Genomic DNA, 13,331 nt, shown 5'->3' with positions numbered 1-13,331 from the left:
AAGCAAGTGGTAGTACACTAAATAACAACCTCATAGGACTTATTAAAAAGAAAAAACGAGTTCCAAAATGTATAATATATGTGAAAACAGTCCGGGGATGGGCCCGACGTCACTTTCGCCCCACTTCCTCTGTAGGAGTCTTCTTACTGTGCGTGCGCGTTAGCGCCACGCTTCCGGTCAGCGGATCAGTGTGTTTATATTTATCTGCCCCGCTTCCGCTCTTGCCGTCGCGTCACTTCCGGTCACGGACAGGATCCTCGTCTGTGGCGTGTATAGGCTGGGCGGCTTGTCAATCATCGCGGTGGCCATTTTATAGAAGTCTTTAATATCTAGGACGTGTAGTAATGCTGGATTTCACTCTTTGACAGCTGGAATTATCATCAATGTTTATATTGAAGCAGGTTTATCAATCATTGCGGCGGCCATCTTATTGAAGTCTTTAACATCCAGGGCATATAAAAGTGCAGAATTCCATTTTGGAAACAGCGCACATATATAAAAGTAAAAATAAAGAAATGCATACGTTAGTGTCTATTTTATTAAAGGATTTTTAATTATTATACTGTAATCTAATACTTTATATTGGGGGAGCCTGGTAATAATATAGATGGGAATTGCTGCAGAAACAGGATGTTTCTACTTATATATCGAGGTGGAGGATATAGGTTAATTGTGGAGTTAATCCATATAATATTATATTTGTACTAGTCACTTTGTAGCATATACCAGAATATTTTAAACCCATTTTGGGTTTAAGGTGTAGCGAAAAATAATGTACCCGTCATATAGGAATAAAAATGAGGATGGTTTTAAAGGTGGTGATAGTCGGTGAAGATATGTAGGTTTAAAATAACATCCGACATTAGTTATGTGCATATGTGCTAAATAGTGTGGAATTATATAGAGGCGGATTAAAACTGGTGAAATGGTGAGAGTAATCAGTCATATACTAATTCTTAGTGACATATATAGAAAGTGCATCTGTGTATGACTGATAGTGAAGATTGATTATATACTTAATTGATTATAATTATAATAAACTACTGTGCAGTGATGATTTAACGTGTATACATATATTAATATTACTCGGAGCCTGACAAGGCTCGCTTTTATACAGTACCCAATCTTCGCAAGTGGTTACCCACTTGGTACTGGTTGGGCCCAACACTGCTTAGCTTCCAAGATCGGGCGGGATTGGGCGTAAGACCAGTGCGGTATGACTGTACCATATAGTGAAATTAGTCACATAATTTACCAGACACCGTTGGTCGCTGAAACCCATATATATATAAATGTTAATAAAAAGCAGCGCATTAAACACACTTTCCTTTTGACGTATTAGTCCATTAATAATGTCCTCTGTCCCATTCTTTGTGATGTACGCTGCCGCTTCCTCCGTTTAGGAATTAGAGCCACTAATTCCAATGCACATCTAACGAAAGAAGAGTGGAGGGCGCAGATATAAATAAAAAGGTTTACAATTCCATTTATTAAAAACAAATGCTCACATACATCTCAGTTAAAAATGGTAAATTCAGTCCTCCATATATCAGTCAAGCCTCGGAACCGCTCTTTCCCATAATAGATCATCCGTCTATTATCAGGAATCACGGGTGCCGCTCGTTCTTTCACCGGGACCAAGACAAAGTTCAGACAATCTGTCTCTAGCTCACACACATATATACAGTATATATTTACATATATACACATATAGATAGATATACATATATATATATATATATACACACACACAAACACATAAATCCAGTATATACACACACACACATATATATATACACATACATACATATACGCACACATAAATACTATCTATATATATATATATATATATATATATATACACTAGAGATGAGCGGGTTCGGTTTCTTTGAATCCGAACCCGCACGAACTTCACTTTTTTTTCCACGGGTCCGAGCGACTCGGATCTTCCCGCCTTGCTCGGTTAACCCGAGCGCGCCCGAACGTCATCATGACGCTGTCGGATTCTCGCGAGGCTCGGATTCTATCGCGAGACTCGGATTCTATATAAGGAGCCGCGCGTCGCCGCCATTTTCACTCGTGCATTGAGATTGATAGGGAGAGGACGTGTCTGGCGTCCTCTCCATTAGAATAGAGATAGATAGATTAGATAGAGAGAGATTGTGCAGAGTCGCAGACAGAGTTAGTTTACCACAGTCAGTGACCAGTGCAGTTGCTAGTTAACTTTTATTTAATATAATATATCCGTTCACTTCTCTCTGCTATATCCGTTCTCTGCCTGAAAAAAAAAACGATACACAGCACAGTCAGTCACACAGTGTGACTCAGTCTGTGTGCACTCAGCTCAGCCCAGTGTGCTGCACAGTCATCAATGTATAAATTAAAAGCTTATAATTAATTGTGGGGGAGACTGGGGAGCACTGCAGGTTGTTAGCAGGAGCCAGGAGTACAATTATATTAATTAACAGTGCACACTTTTGCTGCAGGAGTGGTGACCAGTGCCTGACCACCAGTATAGTATTGTTGTATACTACTAATATCTCTTTAAATATCAACCAGTCTATATTAGCAGCAGACACAGTACAGTGCGGTAGTTCACGGCTGTGGCTACCTCTGTGTCGGCACACGGCAGGCAGTCCGTCCGACCAGAATTGTATTATTTATTATTATATACCTACCACCTAACCGTGGTTTTTTTTTCATTCTTTATACCGTCATAGTGTCATCCTAATTGTTACGAGTATACTACTATCTCTTTATCAACCAGTGTACAGTGCGGTAGTTCACGGCTGTGGCTACCTCTGTGTCGGCACACGGCAGGCAGTCCGTCCGACCAGAATTGTATTATTTATTATTATATACCTACCACCTAACCGTGGTTTTTTTTTCATTCTTTATACCGTCATAGTGTCATACTAGTTGTTACGAGTATACTACTATCTCTTTATCAACCAGTGTACAGTGCGGTAGTTCACGGCTGTGGCTACCTCTGTGTCGGCACTCGGCAGCCCGTCCATAATTGTATATACCACCTAACCGTGGTTTTTTTTTCTTTCTTTATACATACATACTAGTTACGAGTATACTATCTCTTTATCAACCAGTCTATATATTAGCAGCAGACACAGTACAGTGCGGTAGTTCACGGCTGTGGCTACCTCTGTGTCGGCACTCGGCAGCCCGTCCATAATTGTATACTAGTATCCAATCCATCCATCTCCATTGTTTACCTGAGGTGCCTTTTAGTTGTGCCTATTAAAATATGGAGAACAAAAATGTTGAGGTTCCAAAATTAGGGAAAGATCAAGATCCACTTCCACCTCGTGCTGAAGCTGCTGCCACTAGTCATGGCCGAGACGATGAAATGCCAGCAACGTCGTCTGCCAAGGCCGATGCCCAATGTCATAGTACAGAGCATGTCAAATCCAAAACACCAAATATCAGTAAAAAGCCTCTTTTTTTCTTTGCGTCATGTGCTGTTTGGGGAGGGTTTTTTGGAAGGGACATCCTGCGTGACACTGCAGTGCCACTCCTAGATGGGCCCGGTGTTTGTGTCGGCCACTAGGGTCGCTAATCTTACTCACACAGCTACCTCATTGCGCCTCTTTTTTTCTTTGCGTCATGTGCTGTTTGGGGAGGGTTTTTGGGAAGGGCCATCCTGCGTGACACTGCAGTGCCACTCCTAGATGGGCCCGGTGTTTGTGTCGGCCACTAGGGTCGCTAATCTTACTCACACAGCTACCTCATTGCGCCTCTTTTTTTCTTTGCGTCATGTGCTGTTTGGGGAGGGTTTTTTGGAAGGGACATCCTGCGTGACACTGCAGTGCCACTCCTAGATGGGCCCGGTGTTTGTGTCGGCCACTAGGGTCGCTAATCTTACTCACACAGCTACCTCATTGCGCCTCTTTTTTTCTTTGCGTCATGTGCTGTTTGGGGAGGGTTTTTTGGAAGGGCCATCCTGCGTGACACTGCAGTGCCACTCCTAGATGGGCCCGGTGTTTGTGTCGGCCACTAGGGTCGCTAATCTTACTCACACAGCTACCTCATTGCGCCTCTTTTTTTCTTTGCGTCATGTGCTGTTTGGGGAGGGTTTTTTGGAAGGGACATCCTGCGTGACACTGCAGTGCCACTCCTAGATGGGCCCGGTGTTTGTGTCGGCCACTAGGGTCGCTTATCTTACTCACACAGCGACCTCGGTGCAAATTTTAGGACTAAAAATAATATTGTGAGGTGTGAGGTATTCAGAATAGACTGAAAATGAGTGTAAATTATGGTTTTTGAGGTTAATAATACTTTGGGATCAAAATGACCCCCAAATTCTATGATTTAAGCTGTTTTTTAGTGTTTTTGGAAAAAAACACCCGAATCCAAAACACACCCGAATCCGACAAAAAAAATTCGGTGAGGTTTTGCCAAAACGCGTTCGAACCCAAAACACGGCCGCGGAACCGAACCCAAAACCAAAACACAAAACCCGAAAAATTTCAGGCGCTCATCTCTAATATACACATACTGCTCAAAAAAATAAAGGGAACACTTAAACAACACAATGTAACTCCAAGTCAATCACACTTCTGTGAAATCAAACTGTCCACTTAGGAAGCAACACTGATTGACAATCAATTTCACATGCTGTTGTGCAAATGGAATAGACAACAGGTGGAAATTATAGGCAATTAGCAAGACACCCCCAATAAAGGAGTTGTTCTACAGGTGGTGACCACAGACCACTTCTCAGCTCCTATGCTTTCTGGCTGATGTTTTGGTCACTTTTGAAAGCTGGCGGTACTTTCACTCTAGTGGTAGCATGAGACGGAAGCTACAACCCACACAAGTGGCTCAGTTAGTGCAGCTCATCCAGGATGGCACATCAATGCGAGCTGTGGCAAGAAGGTTTGCTGTGTCTGTCAGCGTAGTGTCCAGAGCATGGAGGCGCTACCAGGAGACAGGCCAGTACATCAGGAGACGTGGAGTAGGCCGTAGGAGGGCCACAATCCAGCAGCAGGACCGCTACCTCCGCCTTTGTGCAAGGAGGAACAGGAGGAGCACTGCCAGAGCCCTGCAAAATGACCTCCAGCAAGCCACAAATGTGCATGTGTCTACTCAAACGATCAAAAACAGACTCCATGAGGGTGGTATGAGGGCCCGACGTCCACAGGTGGGGGTTGTGCTTACAGCCCAATACCGTGCATTTGCCAGAGAACACCAAGATTGGCAAATTCGCCACTGGCGCCCTGTGCTCTTCACAGATGAAAGCAGGTTCTCACTGAGCACATGTGACAGACGTGACAGAGTCTGGACACGCCAAGGAGAACGCTCTGCTGCCTGCAACATCCTCCAGCATGACCGGTTTGGCAGTGGGTCAGTAATGGTGTGAGGTGGCATTTCTTTGGGGGTGGCCGCACAGCCCTCCATGTGCTTGCCAGAGGTAGCCTGACTGCCATTAGGTACCGAGATGAGATCCTCAGACCCCTTGTGAGACCATATGCTGGTGCGGTTGGCCCTGGGTTCCTCCTAATGCAAGACAATGCTAGACCTCATGTGGCTGGAGTGTGTCAGCAGTTCCTGCAAGATGAAGGCATTGATGCTATGGACTGGCCCGCCCATTCCCCAGACCTGAATCCAATTGAGCATATCTGGGACATCATGTCTCACTCCATCCACCAACGCCACGTTGCACCACAGACTGTCCAGGAGTTGGCGGATGCTTTAGTCCAAGTCTGGGAGGAGATCCCTCAGGAGACCATCCGCCACCTCATCAGGAGCATGCCCAGGCATTGTAGGGAGGTCATATAGGCACGTGGAGGCCACACACACTACTGAGCCTCATTTTTACTTGTTTTATGGACATTACAGCAAAGTTGGATCAGCCTGTAGTGTGTTTTTCCACTTTAATTTTGAGTGTGACTCCAAATCCAGACCTCCATGGCTTAATAAATTTGATTTCCACTGATAATTTTTGTGTGATTTTGTTGTCAGCACATTCAACTATGTAAAGAACAAAGTATTTAATAAGAATATTTCATTAATTCTGATCTAGGATGTGTTATTTTAGTGTTCCCTTTATTTTTTTGAGCAGTGTATATATATATATTTATATATATACATATATATATATATATATATGTGTGTGTATATATTTATGTGTATATATATGAACCAGAGCCTAAAATGTGAATTTAATTGATAGCAACAGGACACCGCAGCCACACAGCCAGCCTTACTTTTTGCGGACACAATCTCGTTTGGACCTCTCAGTGCTGGCTCCACATGCCACCAAGGATCCCACCTTCTCCTTCATACAGCCTGTGCGCCCCGCCAATTGCTGAGCAGGCTGACTACTTCACAAGCTATTGGGCAGCTAAGCCGTTGCTCAGCTGCCCTGTAATAATATGCGTCTTCAGCCTGGACTAGGGAGCCGGAAGTGCACCACAGCTTGGAACGGCGGGTGGCCCTTTTAAAGAGGGGGCCTCGGGGTACTTACCCGCAGGGCCCACCCCTTAATCTGGCTCTGGGTTCCCATGTATTTTATGAACCAGCACTGGGCTCTTGGAGCGATCCCTGTTTCTAAATATTGGAAGGGGTACCCTGTATTTTTAGAACTAGCGCCAGGATCCACTAGTAGGGGGGTATTGCCACAGATAGGGGACGCACTTAATTGGGTTCCATGCCCAAAGCATTGATCTGCCCTAACTAGTCAGCCCAGGCCAATGATTGCTGGGTAAATAGGGATACTGCCAATTAAGAGGTCAACACCAATTAAGAGGGCACCCAAGACCAGGGCTGAAGCTTCGGGCTATCGCTGGCACCCCTGAGTGGTGGGTGTCAAGTTGATAGTAATTAAGTGCAAAAGGTAGAAGTAATATTGTCTTTTACAAGAGAACTGCCTCTCTCACATGCTGATTCTTTGAGAATCACAAGTAGTAGCATGCGCAACATGAAGTGTCCGCTAGTACCTTTAGTCCCCCGGTAATACAAGTTTTAAAACAGACAAGACATACGGTCTACACCATAAATAGTAAAAAAATTATAAATAAATGCTCTCACACTCACACATACTCTCCTTGTGCCACTTGGTCCATTTGTCTGCTATAATAAAGAAAACCATACTCACCCACCCCTGGTATCATGACTTCTTTGGTCCATGTAGGTTTTCTTACAACAAAAAAACAAGATTCACAGACCCAGCGGACAATGCATGTAAATTAGATCTCTGCACTACTATTATTATGTACTGTTGGAAATACATATCTTGCTGGTCTATTGCAGTGTGCTAAGGGAATGTGTTTCTCTTCTCTATTTTAACCCCTCCCTAACATGCACTTGTGATGGCCTACACATTAATTTGATCAGCTACCATTCTGTGTATTACTATTCTGAGAGGAAAGGATAGGATCTAGGGCTGGTGCTAGGGTGTTCAGCGCCCTCCTGCAAACTATAAATTTGCACCCTCTCACACTTTACTAAGGTGCATGTCTAAAAAGGGGTGGGGTCTCACAAGGAACGGGGTAGCCACACAATAGTACCCCCATTAAAAATTATGCCACACAGTAACACAATCTTATTCACATTACACCATACATAGTGCCCTTGGGTCATATTATACCACATACTAGTGGTATAATATTATTCCCATTTGCCTGCACAACAGAACCACTTATATACGTTACACCACACAGTAAGGCCCCTTATACATAATGACCACAGTAGTATCACCCCTTATAACATAACACCCACAGTCCTAGCACCCCTTATACATAATGTCCACAGTATTTCCACGTATACACATTATGACCACAGTAACAGCACTTACTTACATAATTTCCACAGTAGCACCGCTTCTGCATAAAATTCGCACAATAGTGTGGCATGTACAAATAATGTTCACAGTAGCTCTGCAGAAACACATAATGCCCTCAGCAGCGTTGCTTATGCCCACAGTAGTGCTGCATATACAAATGTTGCCCACAGTAGCGCCACATGTACACATAATGCCCATAGTAGCGCTGATTACTCAAATACCCACAGTAGCACCCCATATACAAATAATGCCCAAAGTAGTACCTCTTATGCATATAATGCCCACAGTATCACTGCATATACACATAGTGCCCACAGTAGCACAGCATATATACATATTATACACACAGTATCATCTCATATACACATAATGCCCACAGTAATGCTACATATACAAATGATGTCCACAGTAGTGCCACATATACACAATGCCCACAGTAGTACTGCTTACCCATATAATGACAACAGTAGCACCCCATATACAAGTAATGCCCACAGTAGTACCTCCTATGCACGTAATGCCCACAGTAGCACTGCATATACACATAATACTCACAGTAAAGCCACTTATGTAGATAATTCTCACAGTAGCACCACACATATAACATAATGCCCACAGTAGCACCGTATATGCACATAATGCCCACAGTAGCACAGCACATACACGTAATTCTCACAGTAGCACACATATAGAAATTATGCTCACAGTAGTGACACTCATACACATAATGCCCACAGTAGCACTGCTTACTCACATAATGCCACAATAGCACCACTTATGCACATAGGGGGTCATTCCGAGTTGTTCGCTCGCAAGCTGCTTTTAGCAGCTTTGCACACGCTAAGCCGCCGTCTACTGGGAGTGAATCTTAGCATATTAAAATTACGAACGAAAGATTAGCAGAATTGCGAATAGACACTTCTTAGCAGTTTCTGAGTAGCTCCAGACTCACTCAGCATCTGCGATCAGTTCAGTGCTTGTCGTTCCTGGTTTGACGTCACAAACACACCCAGCGTTCGCCCAGACACTCCTCCGTTTCTCCAGCCACTCCCGCGTTTTTCCCAGAAACGGTAGCGTTTTTTCGCACACACCCATAAAAAGTAGAGATGAGCGGATTCGGTTTTACTCGGTTTTACTCGGTTCTCAAAACCGAATCTCATTGGCTCACGGATGTCACGTGTTTTGGATAGCCAATAAGATTCGGTTTTGAGAACCGAGTAAAACCGAGTAAAACCGAATCCGCTCATCTCTAATAAAAAGGCCTGTTTCCGCCCAGAAACACCCACTTCCTGTCAATCACATTACGATCACCAGAACGAAGAAAAAACCTCGTAATGCCGTGAGTAAAATTCCTAACTGCATAGCAAATTTACATGGCGCAATCGCACTGCGGACATTGCGCATGCGCATTAGCGACTATTCGCTCCATTGCGACAAAAAAATAACGAGCGAACAACTCGGAATGACCCCCATAATGCTCACAGTAGTGCTGCATATACACATAATACCCATAGTAGCTCTGCTTACGCAAATAGGGCCTAATTCAGATCTGATCACAGGAGCAAATTTGTTAGCAAATAGAAACAAACATGTGTGCTGCAGGGGGGTGGGTTGGCAGATATTACATGTGCATAGAGAGTTAGATTTGGGTGGAGTTGAAACTGAAATTTAAATTGCAGTTTAAAAATAAAGCAGCCAGTATTTACCCTACACAGAAACAATATCACCCACCCAAATCGAACTCTCTCTGCAAATGTTATATCTGCCCATTAAACCAAGTAAACAGCACAAAAGGAACAGAGGCACTCCTTGGACTTATAATAAACTTCAACCACCTACAAGATGTATATATATATATATATATATATATATATATATACATACTGTACATACACACTGTATATATTATAGTTACATTTTGGAACAGAGCGGCGGCACTCGCATAATAAAAATTAAGGAAATAAAGAGTCCGAAAACCTACTTATAAAATGTCATTTAAATGACCATTTATTTCTTAAATTTTTATTATGTGAGTTCCGCCACTGTTCCAAAATCTATCCATCCCTTCAAAGTGCACTGGACCGCTGGTGAGTACCAAGCTTGTGGAACTATATATTATAGCTACAGTATATTTTCTTTCAATTTGGCAATGTTTCTTATACTGTATGTAGGAAAGCTTTTAGCATTAATAACCATGTGCTATTTATTTTGCAAGAATAAATGAGTTTTTTGGTTTTCAGCATCACATTTCTTTCAAGTCCTATAAATATCCAAGTAAGTGTTTAATGGTTTATATCAGTAATTATTTTATTTTTTTGTCAGCATTAAACTTTAAAAAGTTTAATTTGGAAACCATTTGAGAAACTGATCTTTTTTACAACCTCATAAATAGATCATTGATGAAATGAGCAGAGGTTCAATAAACACTACTCATGCATACAAATTAAATACATAATAAAGGGGCATTGCTACAGTACATCAATATGTTATGCTTAGACATTTTAGTGCACAAAACATTGCTTATATTATAACATCTACATTTTGAAGATGGCATTATAGCTGTACAGAGAAAATGCCAAACATTTAAGTTTGTACTGTATGTTAAATATAACAAAATATATCAAATTAGATCAATTATATACTACCTGTAGTACAATGTTTTTCAAAATGATGTTCCCGATCATGGATATACTGTATGAGGCCCTTTTCTACACAGTAATATGATTTATTAATAGTCCAGAACAGGGGTTGTGTTGTATTATCTCCCCCATCATATAACACAAGCCCCATTAGTAAACTCATTGTACAACAGTAATGGAGGTGCCACTACAAATGTGTTGCTTCTCCATATCCCCACCCTTGCTATGATCAAGTGTATAGATAAGGAGAAGCAGAAACTATGGTTTTCTCCTTGAGTATTTTGACTCAAACTTTTATACAAATTATGAGCTAAACAAAGTAATGGAAAGTTTTGAATTTAAGAAATATACATAATTCAAGGATTAATTAAAGAAGCAAGGAGTTCAATATCTCCTCCTTCTGCTAGGCAACATTTACTATTCTCATGTAACACAGTCACAGGGACGAATTGTGCTGATTATGGGTTTCAAACAATGTTGCTTTTTAAAACAAACCTAGGCATGCTAAATCTTGGGTGCTTGTAGGGTTAAATTAACTAAAGTCTGTATTTACCCGGCTGGCAAACACAGGAGTATTTGGGCATTTTTTCAATCATGGAAATTTACTAAAGAACATACAGGGTGGGTGCGGGGGGTGCGGCCCGCACCCGGGTGTTATCCGTCGAGGGGTGACACCAAAGTGCCGGCTCCTGCTCAGTGAAAGGATCCTGGTGCTGCATTGTAACATTACAAGCAGCAACCCGGCTCCTATCACCATGTAGGAGCTGGCACTGCAGACACACCAGTCTCCGGGGGCAGGCCACAGCTCCCGGACCCCCGGAGTGACGAAAATGCGGGTCGGGGCACTTAGCCACGCCTACTCACATGAAGCCACGCCCTACCATTGGTCATCCCACAAAGCCACGCCCCCTGCCGCACCAGATACAAAAGAGGTCTGTGACGCTTCTGCATGAGAGTATTAATTCATATAGAAGTACTGTACAAAACCAAGGTGGACATAGGCATACCATTACATACACCATCAGCCAAACTCAGATATAATTTCCATAGACAACAACACTGAAACATGGGAATTTACCTAGAATTGTTTTTGCAAACACATCCGTACATTTTTCTAACTCGGATCAAAATGCAGGTTTCATACAGATGTCCCCCTCAGCAGCGTGTTCAGAGAAGCCTGCACAGATCAGTGAGATCTGTGCAGTGCTTCTTATTAAAATGTGTTTAAAGTGTAAAAAAAAAAGGCGTGGGGTCCCCTAAGCCAAGCATAACCAGCCCGTGCTTTTGAGCCGCTTTTTAATCTATGTCCAAAAAGGGGCTGCAAAAATCTACTGCAATCCTGCTCATCCTGGAATTTTGGGGACACATGCTTGACGTTAGTGTGTTCCCCGGACCCTGAGGAATTGATTGGTATCTATTTTACCTCTGAGGACCGTTTTATCACCGGAGTCGAGCCATCGATATGGATGGCGTGCATGACCACCTAGATTAGGCGTGAATATCGGCGTGGGGCAAGGCAGGGTATTTTCTTTTAACTACCCTGGGACTCTCTTTCTACAACCTGCGGTTCCCTGCCGTGGAGTTTGGGGGACCTCCGATCTACGATGTCAGATTGTTCCCTGGCTGTAGACTGTTGGATAACTTGTTACTGACCGCCGACACCGGGACTCACTCGATTGCGGGCACACACCTGGGGACTAACCCTGCTGGGAAGACAGAAGATTCGGCTGCGCTCCGGGACCCAGCCCCGCATGCCCCCCTTCTAGTCCCCGTGGCAACTAACCTTTGGAGTGTGGTCTCTTGAATAGTGACCACTACATAACATTTCTATGTGGACCCTGGGATTGGAGCTAGTGCGGGGTGGATGTTGCTGTTTCGCGGACCTCTGAGGCTGCCTAAACTAACCGGACTTCTTTATCTCATGCGCCTGCTGGGATCGTACTCAGGGCCGCTGGTATAAAGTCCCTATTAGCTACAGAGTTATTGCTTAACCGCAGCTGCTGTCAGGCTTACTCCGCTGTACATCGCTCCTGAGACTCCTTTAACTGCCGCACCCCGGGAGACTTTACAACCACCGACCCGTTGCTCCGGCTCTTACAAGGAGCACACACAAATGTTTGATGGGCCCAACCTAGACAAAGCGTGAGACGATCACTTAACCATCGTGGAACAGCCGCTGCTTGGACGCTGTGGGTTTCCCCTATCTGGTGACTTTTCTTTCTAACTAATACCTGCATCCAGAATTGCCGCTTTTGTCACAAAGGAACTTCCACGTCTGAATTCCTCACTCTCTGCATCCTACAACTGGCTACAGCAAGGTTTCCTCTCCGGCTTAATTTATATGCTGCACCTACCTTCGGAACTCTTCTTACAAAGTTGATATCCACAATATAATGTCGGTGGTGAGGTAACTGACCGGAGAACCTGGCTGTCGGAGTGTTGCCGCCCTTTCTATTTGCTGCATCAGATTGCAATTTTAGTTTTGTAATTGGGGTATTTACAGTTTACCAGCCTCCAGTACTGCATTATCTCCAAGCCTAAGACTGCTGTATATTACTTAATGTGATTCTGATTCTATTGATTCCATTTGTTGTATACGGTCAGTTTTATTTAACATACACTAATCACTCAACTATAATCTAATACTACCACCTAGGGAGCGTTTTATATAATATAGTGTTTGGCAACCTCTGGTTGTTTATAACCTTGCTATTTAGCTAAGATCCACTGGGGTTTATTGAAATTTGTATTCTTTTTATTTTTTTTTACACAAGTTGCTCTAAGTCTCCTGTCATGACTGCCCACGAGACCTACCCATCAGAAGAGTGTTCCTCCTTACCCCTTATTCTCCCTACTTCGACAACTGTGGAAGCTCTTACTTTAAAACCCAT

General features: G+C 43.2%; 1 pseudogene; it reads right to left on the bottom strand.

Moving 5' to 3' along the window:
- Positions 1-1,108: 1,108 nt before the first annotated feature.
- LOC134944582 (5S ribosomal RNA) lies at positions 1,109-1,228 on the bottom strand (annotated as a pseudogene).
- Between the last annotated feature and the right edge of the window lie 12,103 nt (positions 1,229-13,331).

Source organism: Pseudophryne corroboree, chromosome 1, assembly GCF_028390025.1.
Source record: "Pseudophryne corroboree isolate aPseCor3 chromosome 1, aPseCor3.hap2, whole genome shotgun sequence".
NCBI classification, from domain to species: domain Eukaryota; kingdom Metazoa; phylum Chordata; class Amphibia; order Anura; family Myobatrachidae; genus Pseudophryne; species Pseudophryne corroboree.
Note: the sequence above shows the minus strand (reverse complement) of the source record. Positions and strands in the feature narration are given on the sequence as shown.